Below are 19,907 nucleotides of genomic sequence, written 5' to 3'. Positions count from 1 at the left end.
CTGCTCCATACTCTCAGTTTAGCATCAACATATATTATAGTATCAGCATTCTCTGGTATTGATCACAGAACATATCTTGAAATATAAGAATTTATTTAACTATTCTTCGTTACCTAAATGAAACAGAATATTCTTAACATTTGCAAATTTCATAAGTTTAAAACTCTAGCTGTAATTATAATAATGGAATTATGATAAGTTCTTGTACTAGAGAATTGCATAAGAGTTGTTTCGTATCTTTTTTTTAATCTTTTGCTCTTGTTAGTTTCATAGATGCAAAGATTTAGGAAATCTGATTTGGACCAATTCTAAGGATTATTGATGAAAACATAGTAGCTATTTTAAAACAATATTTAAGGATATAGTAAATCAAAACCTTAATATCCAAGATTATGAATTTCCAGTGATTATATTTTAATAATTTTTGTTTTCACCTTTATTATATGCCTTTTTAAAAATAATTGATTACAAAGGAAGTATAAGACTAAAGCTTAAAGTAGAAGAGAACTAGTGTTGCAGAAACTAAAGTGAGACTCAGTTGCTAAAGACTTTCTATATTCAAATTTTGCTGAGTGCTGAAGACTTTGTTTATATTCCGATTTCACCAGCTCCTCTACTCTTTAACTATCCAGTGTGTATAGTGTTTTGTGCAGAATCTGACACAAAAATACTGTCCTCTAATGTATGTTCTTTAACAAGTTTATGATCTTGCTATGATAAAGACACTGTTTCTTCCAATGACATTTAAAAAAATATTAATTAAATATGTTAATAATTTGCTGTAGAAGAAATTTAGCATAAAATTACTATTATATATACTATTCAAAGCACTGTGTGAAGAAAGCTTTTCTTTTTGATTACTTAAATACTTGCCCTTAATGTTTATGGCCTTAGTGTTTCTTGAAAGATATATTACCAATATAATTCTGTACTTTATCCTGAATTCAGGTACTTAAAAAATTAATTATAGAATACTGTAATATAATTTACAAAGTAGTGTTTGCAATATTTTATTATTTATTAGGTGACAAGTTTATCTACCCCTCCTCCCCAAATCCCTTTATGAACACTGATTAACATAATCATGTCAGTATCACTTGAGATTTGGTCAAGGATGTGTCTAAATTGCATATGTATTGAAATGTTAAATAGTAGATAACCAACTTATTAATCATTAAAATAAGTTTCAGTGGAGTGGTGTGCATTAAAGCTTTTTTGCAAAGGGCTGAACAAATAGAAGGAAAAGAAGGGCATACCAGAAGTGTTTACTACTTAAAAAAAGATTGATTATAAGAGATAGAAGATACTATGATTATTCTGTATTTAGACAGTATCTAGTTGTGTAAAATATTAGGCAGTCTACATTGTGACATTTTAGCCCCAGTGGAACTGCCTGTTTCTTTTTTTAAAATTTTTATTTAATATAATTTTATTGATTTTTTTACAGAGAGGAAGGGAGAGGGGTAGAGAGCCAGAAACATCAATGAGAGAGAAACATCGATCAGCTGCCTCCTGCACACTCCCCACCGGGGATGTGCCCACAACCAATGTACATGCCCCTGACCGAATCGAACCCGGAACCTTTCAGTCCGCAGACCGACGCTCTACCCCTGAGCCAAACCGGTTTCGGCTATTTAAAAAAAATATATTTTTATTGATTTTTTTACGGAGAGGACGAAAGAGGGATAGAGAGTTAGAAACATTGATGAGAGAGAATCATCGATCAGCTGCCTCTTGCACATCCCTTACTGGGGTTGTACCCACAACCAAGGTATATGCTCTTGACCGGAATCGAACCTGGGACCTTTCAGTCCGCAGGCCAATGCTCTATCCACTGAGCCAAACCAGTTGCGGCCCTAGGACATGTTAAATGATTCTGCGCCTCCCTCCCCTATCCCCCCAGATATGTGCTCTGAATGGAAATCGAATCTGGGACCTTCAGGTGTACTGGATGATGCTCCTACCAAATGGGATACACCTGGCAGGTCAGGATCACACTTTTTTCTTAAGAGACAAGTGAGAAAGAAGGAGTAAAGAAACCTTTGAGATTGAGATATCAAAAATTGACAATAGCAAAGTTTTGAAAGCTTCACTTTCAACCAATAAGTGTAAACTAGTTGTTTATAAACATTTTATGTAGGACTGTGTAGTTTTAATACATTTTTTTGTTTTATAATAGAAACTGTTCTTGATCAGTATTTTTATTTTAATAAGATAAACTTGCCATTTCCATCATGAAAATTTTGCAGAGTAGTTGTGTACCCAAGTGAAAGTTTTAGAAAACAAATCATCTAACCTTAGGCAATAAAGAAAGAAAAACAGACTTTCAGAGCTATTACTGACCTTTTGATAGTCCCTGAGCCAGAATTTGATTCAGAATGTTATAGTAATAATCACTAATTGGCAAAAAGAATAAGGGGTGATATGAACCATCAAGATCCAAGTGACTTTTGATACAAAAGTAGATAGGATGTGTTTTGGCATTGTGGAGATGGATTACATTTGTTTACCAGGTTGGTATCCTTGTTCTATTCAAGATACCATTTTCTCCTTTTTTCTACCAGCTCCTATATCCTTTCTTCCCATTTTTAAAGTGGTAGGCATACTTTTCTGGCATTGCTAACTTTAGTGATTTGATATTTCCAGATGCCTCTGTTTCAGAACATCATACAAAGTGCTTTAAAAATTCCTTAATGTAGCAACATTTCAGGGGAAATTTAATAATTTTCACTTTTTAATAACATGTATTGCTAAAATTAAATTTTGACTAGTACTTCACATTCTTAAAATGTTAGGAATGTCTTAGGCACATGTTGCAGACTGATTTAAATGCTAAAGTCAATTTTTGTAATTTTTCATATTAGAAAAAAGAAATGTATTCTCTTTGTGACCAAAGTAGATAGAGATTGCTTTCTCCTTAATTTGACATTTTCATACGATAATTTTAAGTGTGCTATGCTATAAACCAAAACAGTCTGTCCTAAGGAAAAAGCCTGTATCACTCTAATGAATGTCATCCTCCTTGTGGCATTAGTATGAAATTAAAAAACGACTCAAAATACCTGTTAACACACAGTATATGCTATAATTGAAATTTAATTTAGCAGAATTTTGAGGTGATATGTTTTACATCTATTATTACAATTTGTATTTTTAAATGTTATCTAATTTTTATTCATTTCTGATATCCCACTCCAAATTTTAAAATTAATATTTCTTAAAGGAAAAACAAAAATGGGCAGTATTTTGGTTTTACAAAGTAGTTCTTAAGTGTTTAGCAGCAGTCAAGTTTTATAATGTACATTGGCTTAACCCCATAATAGCACATTCTGAAGAAGTTAGGCTGGGTTTAAATAAAGCAGGTGGAGATGCTGAGTTTCCTTCATTACCACAACACAGGTGGTCCTCCTGTTATAAAGCATATATATATATATATATATATATATATATATATCTGGGAAAAAAACTAAAGTTCTGCAAAATCACTCTAAAAATAGGAACAGGCCATTCATAACCTATACAGCTTTGTAATCTATGCACTAACCAAACCAGTAACAATTCTAAAAAAATATTAATAAAGCTAAGCATTTGTACCAAACATCAGTCAGCCAGTTTTAGGATTTATGTCTTCTTTGAGATGTAGGTCCATGAGAGTATTCAATTTCACTTAAGATAAATTGTCAAAATTAAAAATTTTGATTCTTTAAAGTAGGGGTGTCGAACTCAATCAGAGAAGGGGCCAAAATCTAAAATCCAGCCTAAATCGCGGGCTGAATGGTTTACTGAACAGTCATAAACTGTCATTGTGATGGAAACGCAGCGGAGTGCAGTGATGACAGCGCGGTGCGGGCCACATTGCAAGGCCTGGCGGGACGGATTTGGCCCGTGGGCCTTGTGTTTGACACATGTGCTTTAAAGAGTCATGCCCAGGTTGCGGGCTCAATTCCCAGTAGGGGACGTGCAGGAGGCAGATGATCAATGATTCTAATTATTGATGTTTCTATCTCCCTCTCCCTTTCTTTCTGAAATCAATATATATATATATATATATATATATATATATATATATATATTTGGAGAAAATATTTACATGGCTTCTTTATCTGTACTCACAGCTTTACCAGATAGTTTAACAATGTGGAAAGCCTAGCAATTGTTAAAGCTATTAAACTAAACTGTGTTTGCCCTCTTCTATAGAATTTTTCAGGGTATTCCCCCTCTTCCCCCCGAAGGGTCATCATGTATTAGTAAGGCATTCTCTGTGAGAAATTTTGTCCCTGATGGCTTTAAAGCATTACTGGGATGGGGAAAATTCTTTGTGGACCAATGTGACTTTCACATTATACTGACCTCATCCTTTAATGATGAACAAATGAACTAATTCCCATTACAGAAAGGTGTGTTGTAGAAAAATAGACTGCTGTCTCATTAATACTTCATGCATTGAGCTGTATTTGTGTACATTTATGTTGATTCTCCCCTCCCCCCTCGTGCTATTAGTGTCAAGCATCTCTTCCTGTAGGGAAGAGATTAGTATGACAGAATAGTGTACCAATAGAATACTGTTTGTTTCTTATGCTTGTAAACCTTTATGTTTTAAACAGGCCATGTGGATTATAACAGTTTTTATTAGAAATTACTAGAGGCCCGGTGCACAAAATTCATGCATGGTGGTGGGGTGGGGGATGTCCCTCAGCCCAGCCTGCACCCTCTCCAATCTGGGATCCCTCTCACAATCCAGGACTGCTGGCTCCTAACTGCTTGCCTGCCTATCTTCCTGATTGCTTCTGCCTGCCAGCCTGGTCACCTCCTAACCCCTCCCATGCCAGCCTGATTGATGTCTAACTGCTCCCCTGCCAGCCTGTTTGCCCCCAACTTCTCTCCTCTGCCGGCCTGGTCACCCCTAATTGCTCTCCCCTGCAGGGTTGAGCACCCCCAACTGTCCTCTCTTACAGTCCTGGTACCTCCCACTTTCCCTCCTTTGCTTGCCTGATCACCCACATCTGCCCTCCCTTGCAGGCCTGGTCTCTCCCAACTGCCCTCCCCTGCTGGCCATCTTGTGGTGGCCATCTTGTGTCCACATGGGGACAGGATCTTTGACCACAAGGGGCCAGCCATCTTGTGTGTTGGAGTGATAGTCAATCTGCATATTACTGTTATATTAGATAGAGTAGAGGCCTGGTGCATGGGTGGGGGTCAGCTGGTTTGCCCTGAAGGGGATCCCAGATCAGGGTGGGGGTTCGCTTGGGACCTATGGTGGTTTGCAGGCAGGCCATGCCCCTTGGCAACCCAAGGCGAGGCCCTGGTATCTGGAATTTATTTACATTCTATAATTGAAACTTTGTAGCCTGGAGAGAAGCCAAGTCTTCTGCTTGCTCCATGGCTGCCGCCATTTCTATTTGGATTTGTTTACCTTCTATAATTGAAACTTTGTAGCCTTGAGTAGAGGCTTATGCCGGCTAGGGCAGGTGGAAAGCTTGGCTTCTTCCATTGCCTGGGAAACCCAAGCCTCCCTCCTGCTCTCTATGGCAGCAGCCAACTTGGTTGGGGTTAATTTGCGTGCTCACTCTGATTGGCTGGTGGGTGTGGCTGGTGGCTGTAGCTTGGGGGTATAGTGGAGGTATGGTTAATTTGCATATTTCTCTTTTATTAGATAAGATTATGTACTTCAAATCATTTAGATATTAATTTATGCATTATTGTTACCATGTGGCTAAGAAAAAGGATTTTGGAGTTAGGCAGACTTGTGATCAAATCAGATTTAGGTGACTGAGTTTTGGTTATCTGAGGATAATACTAATAATCTGGTAGGAATATCTTGAAAATTAAGAGGTAATTTTTACAAAAGTAGCACAGTGATTGGCACATAGTAGATACTCAAATATTACTTCCTTTTCTAATGATGAAATTTGAGATTGCAAAGATTAAGGGACCTTCCCAAGGATACCTGTACATACAAAAGTCAGATTCACTGACTACCATATTCCTATCTTTAGTTTTATATGGAGAAATGCAAAAGCACAGTTTGAGTTGTAAAGATATATGCACATACTTGTGGGTGCATATATCTGTGTGGATTTTCTTACTGATTTAAGTAAGGTATATTCTTTCTTTGATTAATATGTTTCACTTATTCATATTTTTTATTTAATTATTGATGATGATAAAAAATTGTTAGGGAAGCTCTTGATGTAAGTTTTTATTCTAATTAGAGCAGTGCTGCTTTTGAGTGAAAGGTGCTGTACTTGTTTGTGTTAGCAGTTTAATTCATGCCTGCTTGTACTTTTTCAACATGCTATATTTTCCTAGCTAATCGATAATACTCAGGCATTGGTAAATTCATTGTTTACTTTTACAAAAAACATGGCATCTCTCCAGTTCAAAATATATCAGGTTGCTTGTTTTATACTACTGTATCATACCAATCATATGAATTTTCCTTTAGGATTAATTTATAAATGAAATTTGTCTAGTTAATATATGTGTTTTTAGTAAAATTTCTACTTTTTAAGATGGTCATTATTTTATTCTTGTAATTATAGGTAAAAATATAGCAACAACTGGCGCATAGTTGGTAATTCATTGTGATTTCCTGATTTAATGAACTTTTGTTAAAAGTGGTAGGAAAAAGTAGAGCATATGCCTCAGAAGAAAATCCATAGAAGTATGCTATAATGTACCAGAAGTTTTGAATTTCAGAAAAATACAATTGAATTTGTAATTCTAAAATGAGATTCCAAAGAATTCTTCATATTGCTGATTCAAATTATGTAATTTTGCAAATATGGCTTAGTATTTATGTACACACACATACTTACCTTAATTTTTAAAGAAATAGTCTTGTATTTATATAGTAAAAGTGACACCCTGACACCTTATAGTTTGAATTCTTATGGCATCTTTGACCTTAGAAAAAACCAGAGAAGCTTGTTCTGCAGCTGCACAAGTGAATTACTGTTTTGGTCACTGGTTGTGTAATAGTGGAATGAAGAGGTGTCTAAAATTCAGTTCACCAGCTTCAAGCTACATGTTGTATTCCTAAATTTGTTGAGTTTGTCAAACTCGGTAGGAGCAATGAGTCTGAATATTGTACTGAATAGTTTCATTAGAACCATTAAGAATGCACCAGATATTTAAAAATACCTTCTGAAATTGTATATTTCTTTCTGCTTTTTTAAGATGATACTGTGATTGGAATGAAAATGATTATTAAAAATAATCCAGATCACACTAGCCCATTGCTGAGGAATCTTTAGGGGAATTATTCTCACAGGTGTGCAGTGATCTCTCATTGTGGTTTTAATTTGTATTTTCCTAATGATTAGTGATATTGTGTGTACCTTTTCATATACCTGTTTGCAATTTGTATATCATCTTTGGAAAAATGACTATTCAGTTCTCTTTCCACTTTTTAATTGGATTGTTTTTCTGCTTTTGAATTATGTGTGTTTTTTTAAAAATATATATTTTGGATATTATTAACTCAACAGATATGATTTGCAAATATATCCTCCCATTCTGTAGGTTACCGTTTCATTTTGTTGATGGTTTTCTTTGCTTAGAAGTTTTTTAGTTTGATGCTGTGTCACTTGTTTATTTTTTCTTTTGTTGTCTTTTGGTGTCAAATCCAAAAAAAGTCATTGCCAAGACTGATGTCAAAGAACTTACCCGCCACCTGCCCCTTTTTCCCCCTCCCACTCCCCACACTCCCTGGCCTGGCTGGCGTGGCTCAGTGGTTGAGCGTTGACCTATGAACCAGGTAGTCAGGATACTATTCCCGGTCAGGGCACATGTCTGGGTTGCAAAGCTTGTTCCCCAGTGTGGGGTGTGCAGGAGGCCATCAATTGATGATTCTCTCTCATCATTAATGTTACTATCTCTTTCTCCCTCTCCCTTTCTCTCTGGAAAAAAAAAAAAAAATGTGTGCATTAAAAAAAGCTTACCCCCTAAGTTTTCTTCTAGGAATTTTATGGTTTCAGGTCTTATGTTCAAATTTTTAATTCAATTTGAGTTGATTTTTGTATGTGCTGTAAAATAGAGGAGTCCAGTTTCATTTTTTGGCATGTGGATTTCTGGTTTTAGTGAAGAGACTATCCTCTTCCCCCTTTATATTCTAATTGCTAGAATAGAGGGCTAGTTTCTAGGAGTCATTGGAGGGGGTTTTAGAGTGTTAGAATGTTCTATTTTTAATCTAGGTGTTGGGACTTTTCTGAATATGCTTGTTATATTCAAATAAAAAGGTAAGAAAATGAACAATAATGACTTCCAGATTTGGAAAGAATACCTTGCATGTGCACATAATTATTTGGAAGCTGCTTATTTAAAAAAAAAATGCAGATTGGGATTCAATGGATCTAGAATAGCTACAGTTGGATTTTGCATTTAAAACCTCTTACTTACCCTAACTCCTGCAATAACTTTGGTGCAGCATTCTTTGAGAAAACACTTTAAAAAACAACAACATTTTCTCTTCGGCCATATATACTTTGTTAGAGCTATGTGTTATAGGGTTTTGTTTTGTTTTGGTATATTAATTATTTTTTAATGTGACGATTAAACACATTTTTAAAGACATAGTAATAGATAAAAGAAAAATGCAGTATAATGATTTCCTTGAAAATGTCTACAATGTTAAATTTGCAGGCAGCATCAGACTGTCTTAATGGTGGTAACTAATTGCTCAGCTCTTTTAAAAGATAGTAACTCTAACTGAAACTGGTTTGGCTCAGTGGTAGAGCTTCGGTCTGCGGACTGAAAGGTCCCAGGTTCGATTTCAGTCAAGGGCATGTACGTTGGTTGTGGGCACATCCCCGGTAGGGGGTGTGCAAGAGGCAGCTGGTCGGTGTTTCTTTCTCATCGACGTTTCTAGCTCTCTATCTCTCTCCCTTCCTCTCTGTAAAAAATCAATAAAATATATTTAAAAAAAAAAAGATAGTAACTCCAGAGAAGCAACCTATATATATTCCTAATACTTTGTTCACGTTCATTTAGTAGAGTAAGTCCCAAGGAAATGTATATAGAATTGTTAGGTCTTACTTACTTGATTTAATGATATCAAGATACATGAATTTAACTTGCTTTAATGTAGGTAAACTTTTCATTTTTATCGATTTTACTGTTAAAATAAAATCCCTCTCCTGCATATTCTTTCCTTGATTCAAACAAAATATTAGCCTATGGTCAAGATGGGAGAGAGAAAAACTGAAATGAATGTCGTTACTAAAATACAAATAAATTTGTCAAACTCAAAAATAAAAATTAAAAAAGTATTCTCTGAAGCTTGGATTATGATGATGATCAATATTTATTAAATTTAATAAGTAAAATAATTCAAATATATTATGCACTTGACATTAAACAGGAACATAGCTAGGACATTAAATGAAGCATCCAAAAATACAGAATTGCTCTATGGCTAAGAACTGTCCCCATTTTTTATAATAATTTTTTATTTAAAAGCATCTGATTCTTTGCCTTCTTACTTCTATTACAAAATATGAAGGTCTTTTCTACCCCACTTTTTTAACCTAGAGAGTTACTACATATGCAGCAATGAGTGGAGAACTAATTCTGATTCTAAATAATAGTCTCTTGGGCTTACTAAATGGTCTGCTCTTAGACAGCAGCATGTTAATGGACTCAAACTTATGTCACAACTAAATAACAAATCACTTTGTCTCATAGGTTTGTACTGTCCAAACCACAAATATTAAATCTAACAGTGTTAACATCAGCTTGTTATTAGGCAAACAAAGCAACATGAACACCAAATGAATGACATGTATTTTAGAATAATTAAGATTTTTTTCTTAAAATTTAAAATAAAGCTAGTGTTTATTGACTTTGCTGGTCTTTGTTTTGCATCAGTGATTATTTAGATGATTCACCTAGGATTCTTGTTAAAAAAAATGCATATTATGATTAGGTAGATGTGGAGTGGGATTTTTGTATTTCTAACAAGCTCCCAGGCGATGCCAGAATTGCTGGTGGAAGCCCTAATTTTGAAAAGCAAGACTTTCTTGTCTCTTCTATTTGCTTGTTTTCACTTCTGCCAGAATAATATTTTTTAATGCATTGATACAACGTGGCAGTTCTCTGCTTATAGCTCTGTAGTGACTCACAGTCTCAAATTCAGATTCCTTATCATGACACACTAAGATTTTTCAGAGTTCGACCTTATCTGTCTTTAACCTGATCTAGTCCATCATCAGTCTCATTTCCAGCAATTCTATATCCTAAAATTAAGTTTAAATGCAGCAAAACCAATCATTTCAATCTTAACTTTGTTTCTTTAATTTGCTACTTTTCTAATGTGTTTTTCCTACTTTACCTCAATTTGCCATCTAATAGTACTATAATACTCATTTAAACTATTATATTCTTTGTAAAGTCATCTAAGGCTTTCCTATAAAGAGTTAACTATGACTTTTGTTCCTAGCATTATGGTGGAATACAAAATAGGTATTATGAAAAACCCTCTCAAATGAAACAACTAAAATGCCAGATAAAAATCCTCCTAAATAATAAAAGCCTAATATGCTAAGTGTCCTACCATTCATTTGACCGTTTGACCAGTCGCTATGACACACACTAACCACCAGGGGGCAGACACTCCGATCATTAGGTTAACTTGCTGCTGGGATCCAGCTGATCTGGACTGGGTGAGATGGGGCTGGACACTCCCTGGAGCCCTCCCACTGTTTCTCATTGGCCCTGATTAGGACTGGGGGAGTTGGGCTGGACAAGACCTGGAGCCCTCCCGTGGTCCCTTCCCGGCCGGCCAATCTCCCACTGTCCTTCCCCGGTCTCTAAAATATTTCTTCTAATTAACTTCCTTTCAGTGTGCACGAATCTGTGCAGTGGGACTCTAGTAAAGATATAAATAGCTTGCTACCTTGCTGGATAGATTTATTTAACCATTGTTGAAATGAAAAGAAAAATTTCACAGTTACTAAGAACAAGAGACTGTGGGAACTAAGAGTGGGGAAAACCAACTTTTGTGTGATATGGGGGTAGGAGAACAAAATTTAGAGACCTTGGGTTTCTAATTTAAGGGCTGCTTTAAGTGCTAGAGACAGAGGTAAATTAGAAGGCCGTGCATCATAAGGTATCTAAAATGAGATCCCTCCATGAAGGCTGGAGCCTAAAGATGATCACTCTAATCCTCACAATAATCCTGTGAGATACAGGTAGCATTTTAAATCCCCTTTTGCAGATGAAGTAACATTTAAAGACATTGGATAATTTGCCCCAGAGTACATAACTAGGTAGTGGTAGAATTGGAATTTGTACTGTTGTCTTAATTTCTGAACCTGGGCTATTAACCATTTAAAAAAAAAATGTTTTTATTGATTTTTAGAGAGGGAGGGAGAGGAGATGAAGGTGGGGGTGGGGGGAAAGAGAGAGAGAGAGAGAGAGAGAGAGAGAGAGAGAGAGAGAGAGAGAACACATTGATGTGAGAGTGCAACATCGATCAGCTGCCTCTTGCATGTCCCCAGTGGGATCCACTGGGGATTGAGCCAAAAACCCTGGCATGTGCCCTGCCTGGGAAGGAAAGGGAATTAACCAGCAACCTTTTGGTAAACGGGACAACTCTCAACCAGCTAAGCCACACTGGCCAGTGCAACCACTGGGTTTTATGATCTTAAATTTTTTCAGCTGTTGGGCTTTCAGTTTGACTTTGATATTGTGTTGAAATGATCTATTAATGTTCTGTAGTGATAATAGTCCTATTACCTTGGAAATAAAATCATTAGCTTTGCTGGAACTAGGAATTGTTTGTCTTAGACAACAATACCATGGGATTTCTGCTGCCCTGGAAGTATGATACAGGAAGACAGAGGTTCAGAGGGACAATCATTATGCATAGATGGGTAATGCTTGAGAGGCAATATAGCACAGTTACTGAACCTCATTTCCTCATCTATAAAATGGAATCTTCATCATCAGTTTGCTTTGATAGTGAAATCAAGTTTCATATGTAAAACAGCAAGGCCTGGTACAAAGTAAGATCATATAAATAGGTAATAATATTTTGCAGTTGGGTTGAAAGCAAGGTGATAACATTGGATAGCTTCTTTGGGTTAGAGTCTATAGAATTCTACTCCATTGTTTTGCCTAAAATCAATTATCAATTAAAACTATCAAATACTTGTAACCATAGGTAAGTACAGAGCTACATTTACAGATTCAGATGTAGCTATAAGAGTGTTTTGTAACTAGTAAGCAAAAGCAATTTAAGAGAGTATGTGCATGAGATTTTGGATATATGGTGCTGGTACAGTTTACTGAAGCCCTTTGGTCCTGAATGGGACCTAGGACAAATATCATATAATTTCTACTTTGCTAAAAGCTCCCTCCCAGACCCCTTTTCCAAGGGCCTAGAGTAGACCCATTGTTTGTGGTGGCCCTTACTGGAAGAAAGACAAGGTTTAGGTATCTGAGAAAGGAAAGAGGTCTCTTAAGAAGGGGCTTTTTATTTTTTTTATTTTTTAAATATTGATATATATGAAAAAGATAGTTGCAGTGGTGTCATGTTACTGTCACTTGCATCTTTTGTCTTGCTGCTGTGAGATCCTTACTGTGCATTATTGGAAGACAGGTTGGCTAGTGAAATGAACTTAACAAACCTTGGCTTAGACATATCTGTATTTCAAACATGTTACTAAGTCTTACTAACTATAAATCTTGGGCAAGTAACCTTAATCCAAGCACATTTCTGATTTTGTAAAATGGGAATAAGATCTCAGGGTTCTTAATTAAATATGTTGTAACTGACATCGTGTTGGTCTCTAGTGGGCACTCTATGAATGTTTGCTGTTTATATGAATGCAATGGAAGCATTTTTACTCATCTGAATGTATAACAGACTTCTTAACCAATAAGATTCTGCTAACACAGTGATCGGCAAACTGCAGCTCACGAGCCACATGCGGCTCTTTGGCCCCTTAATGTGGCTCTTCCACAAAATACCATGGCCTGGGTGAGTCTATTTTGAAGAAGTGGTATTAGAAGAAGTTTAAGTTTGAAAAATTTGGCTCTCAAAAGAAATTTCCATCGTCATACTGTTGATATTTGGCTCTATTGACTAATGAGTTTGCCAACCACTGCGCTAACATTTTGGTTTCTGTATCTCGAATCTGATTTCTGAATCCCTGTAGTAGAAGGTATACTTTTATAGCCTTCCATTAATCATTATTATTATTTTGAATTAACTCTGTTTTATCTGAGTGAGAGGAATAACTTCAGAATGAAGGCATCCTATCCAGAAACTTGAAGACCTAGGAAATATTTCTTTTAACAAATCTGAACTCCAGAGGTTCTGGAGAGCAGTGGGCATCATTGTGGTCTTCCCAGTTATTAGATTGGCTGAGTTTAGTGGTAAGAACCCTAGGCAGTCCTCATTGTGATAAAGAATTCAAGTTGTGACCAACCCACAATACTTCCTCTTACTGTTAGATTGAGCGTAAAACACAGCATTGTTTGTACTAAAAATTGAGGGTGTTTAGAAGTTTCAGAGTATTTTACAACAACTGCCTTGTTAGGTTTCTCTAGAAATACTGTTCTATAACCTAAAAATTTTAAAAATGTCTCGTCTGAAAAATGAAAGATCATCACATAAGGGGTCTAGTTTACTGATTTAATAATTATGACAGTGTTACTTTATTTCTACATATATAAAGAATATCTTTGTAAGAAAAATCATGATATTTCTTACCATTAAAAATAACTCTCAGACTTTACCAAGAAAGAAAGGAAGAAAAAAAAGGAAGCAAGCAACCATCTTAAGTGATTATAAGTGTTTCTTGGTATTATAATTATGTTTTAGATGTTTTGTTTCTTGGGATTTTCTTGGTTGTGGTGATGGGGTGATATTGGTGGGTGGTAACGGAGCCAGACTAGAATAAAATTTATTTTCCTGGTTCCTACTATACTTATTTATATGAAGATGTTTTTCTCATGAGTTTTTAGGATGCAGAGCTATGTCTTTGGTCAACATTGTATCCCCAGTGCCTGGCACAAAATAGAGTTTAAATATTTCTCTTTTTCAATTTATACATTTTCTGAAACCATACAGGCAGTGTCTTCCCCCAATATGTCCACCCAACCTTCTCGCCAAGAATTTGAAAAGGAAGATGGAAGTCTGTGAATATTGATTCTATGGCATATTCAACTAAATGAGGTAATTGTTTTGCCTCAGAGAGGAAGAAAGGAAATCTGGAAGGAGTTACTGAATTCTAATAGCACACATACCTACAAACCTCTCAGGAACCCAGGCAAGGAAGCATCAAACAGTAGCAAATGACAATAGGATTCTTAAATTTAAAAAGCAAATAGCAAGAAGACAGTGTTTCCCCCAGGTGCTCTACAATGCTGCTTTGCAAAAATTATGCTTATTAAGAAGATGGGAACCCTATTAAAAAAGATTCACTAGTGTTTTACAGACAGTAACTTTCTATATTACAGTAGTGTGCCTTTTCTGAAGTTCAAACCCTTTTTGTGAAGTGATAATGAGGCAGAGTGTAGGCTAAAGCTACAAGGATTTGAGTCAGTACTTGCTCATTGTGATAGTATTCAGGCTTTCCTTAAAGATGCTAAATTTTTCCTGAGGTTTAGCAGATTCTGTTTTCTCTGGTCCTGTGGTTATTGGCGCCTTATTAACGTAGCAGATATAGGTATTGTTCCGTATGTAGCCCTGTCATATTCTTCATTCAAAGTTCTACCTGCTCCAGAATGTTTCACAGGACTGACTCTTCAATACCAGTTGTGAACTCTGGAAAACTGCCACCTTTCCTGTTGAAGTGGAAAAATCAGTATTCTGAGCTTTTATCCTGGCTCTCTGATGTGATCATATCTGGTATTTTCTACCCTTTTTGCAAGTGGAAGGGGAAGTTCTTGTATTCAAGATCTGTACCTGCCAATTTCAGCAAGTTTTATAACACAGAGGAATAGAAGAGTGAGGGAAGATGACTTACATCGCCAGATAGGGTTACTAAACAGTGAAACAAAGAAATATGTCACCCCTGACCAGTTTTGCTCAGTGTTTAGAGCATTGTGCACCTCCTGCCCCCACCCCCCTCCTAAGGGTCTAGGGTTGGATTCCCTGTCAAGGGCACATACCTCGGTTACAGGTCCAATCCCCTGCCCGGGTCTTGGTGTGTGCAATTCATGTGTCTCTCTCACATAGATGTTTTGTTTTTTTTTCTCTCCCTCCCCCTCCTCCCTCCCTCCTACTCTCTCTAAAAATCAATGGAAAAATACCCTGGAGTGAGGATTTAAAAAAAAAATATGTCAAAGAGGGAAAAAAAAACATCATTTGCAAAGGTTTAGACATATGAAAACATATAGCATATTGGTAGAATACAAGTAGATCAATATTGTTGGGTAATGTGCAAATTTAGATAAACCAGTGTGTATTGAAGGATAGAGTGAGACCAGATTAGTAATATCTTGCATGCTGTGTTTAGGAGTTTAGTCTTTATCCTGTAAAATAGTTTTCAAATGTTCTGCAGCATCATTTAGGGGTTGACAGTTCTCCCTGCACACTGTCTTCTCCCCTGTGCCTCCCTGCCTTATATGCTCTCTCTTTACCTGTTTGATGTTTTGCATTCATTGAACAAATGGTTCAGCATGTAAAAAAAAGTTTGGAAACTGCCACTGAGGTGTTGATATTTCATGTTCTAGCAGCAGTTTAGAGAATAGATGAGAATGGTGGGAGACAAAAATAGGGAGAATACTAGGGATGCTATTCAAATAATTTGGGCAAGAGATCTATGGTATCTGCTTATTCAATAGTACTGGAGAAGTGTAATTGGTTGTAGAGCTAAAGGTAGACTTAGCAGGACTTAATGATGAAATGAGTGAGTGACAGAAGTGTGGGAACAAGGCAAAGGTAGTATGATGAGAAGGAGAATGACTCTAGGTTCCAGAAAAGTTCCAAGTATAGTACAAGAAATTATATTGCACCACAGTAATTTGGTAAGTTGCCATCATGATGCACTATTTTCTCCAAACATTTGAATATGCATTTCTTGTAAACAAGAATAGCCTCCTGCACAATCACAAGATAACCATTAAAATCAGGATGTTGGCATTATCTATCATCAGGCCCCATTTGAGTTTTATCAGTTGTTCAAACATCTCATAGGACAAATTGTGGGTTGCATTTAGTTGTCATGTACCTGGAACAGTTTCTTGATCTTTTCTTTGCTTTCATTCCTTTAACATTTTTGAAGATTATAGGATGGCCATTTTGAATACAGAACCTTAATTTGGGATTGTCTGATGTTTCCTCATTCATGGATTCAGGTTATGTATCATTGGCAGAAATATCACAGAAGTGATACTATGTTACTCTCATTGCTTTTTGTTAGGTAAACATATTTTCAATTATCCCATCGCTAATGTTTACTTTTAGCCTCTCTCAGTCTTTTTGCACTGGGAGAACATTTAAAATAGTTATCTGATCTTGAGAAAATAAAAATCATATCTACAGCTCATGGTACCTTAACTCAATCAATAAGTTGTAGATATAATTTATTGATAATTGTTTATATTGATGATTGATGAGACATGTGGATTTAAAATTTTTAGTTCACAATTTAGGAACAGGTTTGGCTCAGTGGATAGAGCGTTGGCCTGTGGACTGAAAGGTCCCAGGTTCGGTTCCGATGGAGGGCATGTACCTTGGTTGCAGGCACATCCCCAGTGGGGGGTGTGCAGGAGGCAGCTGGTCGATGTTTCTCTCTCATTAATGTTTTTAGCTTTCTATCCTTCTCCCTTCCTCTCTGTAGAAAATCAATAAAATACATATTTTTAAAAATTATAAAACTTGAATACTTGCTCTTTGTATGATAATATTCTCCATAATCATTTTATGTTGATTTTGTTAAGCCACTTTTGATCAGCCTCTTTTGCAGTCTCTGAAAGATTGTCACCTTAAATTACATATGTGACTTCCCAGTCATCTGCAGCATAGGAGCTATGGAACTAGAATCATTCAAAAAAGAATTAATCTTTCAAATCACATATTTGTTTTTTATAGCATGTGCTGAAAATAATAAGAAATTTGACAGTTAATGATTTTAATGACTTAAAAGATAAGCTATAATAATAAAAGTCTAATATGCTAATTAGACCAAACATCTTTCCTGACGACTTTCCAGACAAATCTGGGGCTATGAGTGTCCCAGGTGCCAGAGGGAAGCCAGTGCCAGCAGCTATGGGAAGGAAGGCCTACTCTTGCATGAATTTTGTGCATCGGGCCTCTAATTTATAGATAAATGATAATATATATATTTATACCTTTTCAGTTTCAAAATACTACAAGTGACTTGCTTAGTGCAGACTCCAACTTTAAAAAAAATGTGTTGATGTTATATTTGTGGCTTGCTTTAAAGTTCTTTGGTAGAGAAAGAATGCTCAGCACATGACTGGCTTTAAAAAGGTTTAGTAATAATTTACTCATGAAACAAATGTTTTGAGGACCTGCAGAGTCAAGCATTTTTGTTGGTGCTTAAGATAAGAGTGGTGAGAAGGAAAGTCTTTTTCTTTACGGAACTTACATTCTAGTGGGAAGAGGCAGATAATCTTATCTAATAAAAGAGTAATATGCAAATTGACTGTCACTCCAAGACACAAAATGGCCACCCATTTGGTAAAAAATGGCTGCCCGTGTTTGGACACAAGATGGCCTCCACAAGGTGGCTGGCAGGGGAGGGCAGTTGGAAGTGAATAGGTTGGCAGAGAGGAGGGCAGTTGGGGAGACTAGACCAGCAAGGGAGGGCAGTTGGCAAGGGGTGGGGATGTCAGGCCATAAAGGGAGGGCAGTTGGAGGCGACCAGGCCTGCAGGAGAGGACAGTTAGGGGTGACCATATTGGCAAAGGAGGGCAGTTAGGTGGACCAGGCCTGTAGGGGAGAGTAATTAGGGGCAATCAGGCCACCTTGGAGCAGCTAGGGGGTGATCAGGCTGACAGGCAGAAGCTGTTTGGGGCGATCAGGGAGAGGCAGGCAAGTGGTTGGGAGCCACCAGTCCTGGATTGTGAGAGGGATGTCCGACCGCCCAGTCCGACATCCCTCAAGGGGTCCCAGATTAGAGAGGGTGCACCCTCTTCCCCATGCACGAATTTTGTTCACCGGGACTTCAGTACATGGATAAATGGGTAGATAGTCACTTACATAGCAGGCACTATTCCAGTGTTTTTGTATAGTGCTGTGGAGAAGGCAAGGAGGAAAGGGAACATGATGCAAGGGGATTATTTTAAATAGGATGATTAGGGAAAGCATCATTGATTAGGAGATATTTGAACATAGTCCTGAAGGAAGTAATGGGGAGAACCATGCAGATATATGGGGGAGTGCATTTGGCAGAGGTGGTAGCCAGTGCAAAGGCTCTGAGGTCGCAACATATTTTCCTCTTTAAGAAAGAATAAGGACAGAAAGAGTGGAGCAAAGTGAAAAAGAGAATAGTAGAATATGGTGGAATATGTGTAGGTTATATAAGACCTGACAGACAACCATAAAAATATTAACAACAACCCTTTTTTGTTGTTGTTAATTCTCACTTGAAGATATTTTTTCCTTTGCCGATTTTTAGAGAGAGTAGAAGGGAGTGGGACAGACAGAAAGAAACCTCACTGTGAGAGAGATGCATCAATTGGTTGCCTCTTGCACATGCCCCCACCAGTGCTGGGGACTGAGCCTGCAACCAAGGTATATACCCTTGACCTGAATCAAATCTGGGACCCTTCAGTCCTTGGGCTGATGCTCTATGTACTGAGCCAGCCTGGGGAATGAGAGGGGAAGACTTTCTTTGATTTTGCATTAGCAGAGTGGTCTTACTTTATCATTTATTCCAGATACTTAGTACTAATCAGAGTTACAATATGAAGTCAGAGTGAGTAAGCTGTGTGGCCAGAAGAGGACAACTGGTTGTTAGGAAAGCTCTATTAGGATTTAGTTAATATCCTAATCTCCTTGCGGAATGTGATTCCAACTTCTGAATTTCCTTCTGGTGATCAGTCCACTGTAGTTTATTTTCTTGCCATCTTTGTCTTTAAGTTTTTTAAATGACTATTTAGCTCAAATGCAATGGATCCCGCCTGCCATGTAACTTCTGAAAATATTAGTATTGCACAGTTATTTGGAAGCTCTGGCAATTTGCTTAAGTCACACCTTACTTTATTAGTGTAACCCCAGCATGTCAAACTTGAGGCGGGTGGGCTACAAGCCCAAGGCATGTGGCAAGTCCTGCTGAGAGTTTGACATACTTGGTATTACCAGTATTCCTTAGCGTCTGTTATGGTTTCAAGGTTAGTCTTTGTCTTGGACTCTTGTTTTGAGGTTCCTAACTCTAGTTCACTCTTAGACAGGCTTTCAGACCTGTTTGTTTAATGTGTACTGCTCCCATTTGGATTCCTTTAAGCATTCTGAGATGAGCAGTTCAAATGATTTTAGATAACAAAAGGACTTTTGAAGGCAAGGTTCATAAGAAACTAGTTGAAAAGTTTGTAAGAAACTGGTTAAAAAAATAAAGCACTGAAGTTAGGTCTGAAGTGTCACTGAGTCAACAGGTACGAGGACTAAAAGTTATCCTGTATTTTTTAGGACTTGGGAAAAGTCACGAAGTAGTTCTGTTTTACCTAAATAACCTTAATTTTGAAGTTTTGAGAGTAAAATTATTATGTTACTTCATCTGGGGATAGAGCTGACTGTATCTCCCCCTTAAGGCACCCTTAGATTAGACAGTAGGTTAGGACCTCTCTGGATTTCACACTACAGTGAAAGATGCTGCCACAGAACACTGTTCCTCCCCTTACAAAAGGAAAAGTAATCCAGTGATTACTTTATTAAAAGTACAACTTTATTTATTTGATGTTTTTGAAAAATTTGGTGGTGAATATCTATA

At 36.9% G+C, this 19,907-nt stretch overlaps 1 protein-coding gene across 4 annotated transcripts in view; it reads left to right on the top strand.

The window, feature by feature from the left end:
* The window catches only part of FBXW7 (F-box and WD repeat domain containing 7), a 154,769-nt gene that overhangs the window by 51,325 nt on the left and 83,537 nt on the right, over positions 1 to 19,907 (top strand). Inside the window, exon 1 of one of the 4 annotated variants that reach the window (XM_036425227.2) lies at positions 7,167 to 7,273. The exons of 1 other annotated variant lie outside the window; for it this stretch is intronic. The gene's annotated coding sequence lies outside the window, so the exon portion shown is untranslated. Of the gene's footprint in view, positions 1 to 7,166; positions 7,274 to 11,170; positions 11,190 to 19,907 lie in introns of those variants that run through there. 2 more of the 4 variants (XM_045576676.1, XM_045576677.1) reach the window with 2 other exon arrangements.

This window comes from Pipistrellus kuhlii, unplaced genomic scaffold (assembly GCF_014108245.1).
Source record: "Pipistrellus kuhlii isolate mPipKuh1 unplaced genomic scaffold, mPipKuh1.p scaffold_m20_p_8, whole genome shotgun sequence".
In the NCBI taxonomy this organism is placed as follows: domain Eukaryota; kingdom Metazoa; phylum Chordata; class Mammalia; order Chiroptera; family Vespertilionidae; genus Pipistrellus; species Pipistrellus kuhlii.
The sequence above is the reverse complement of the archived record's forward strand: the minus strand, read 5'-3'. Positions and strand labels throughout refer to the sequence as shown.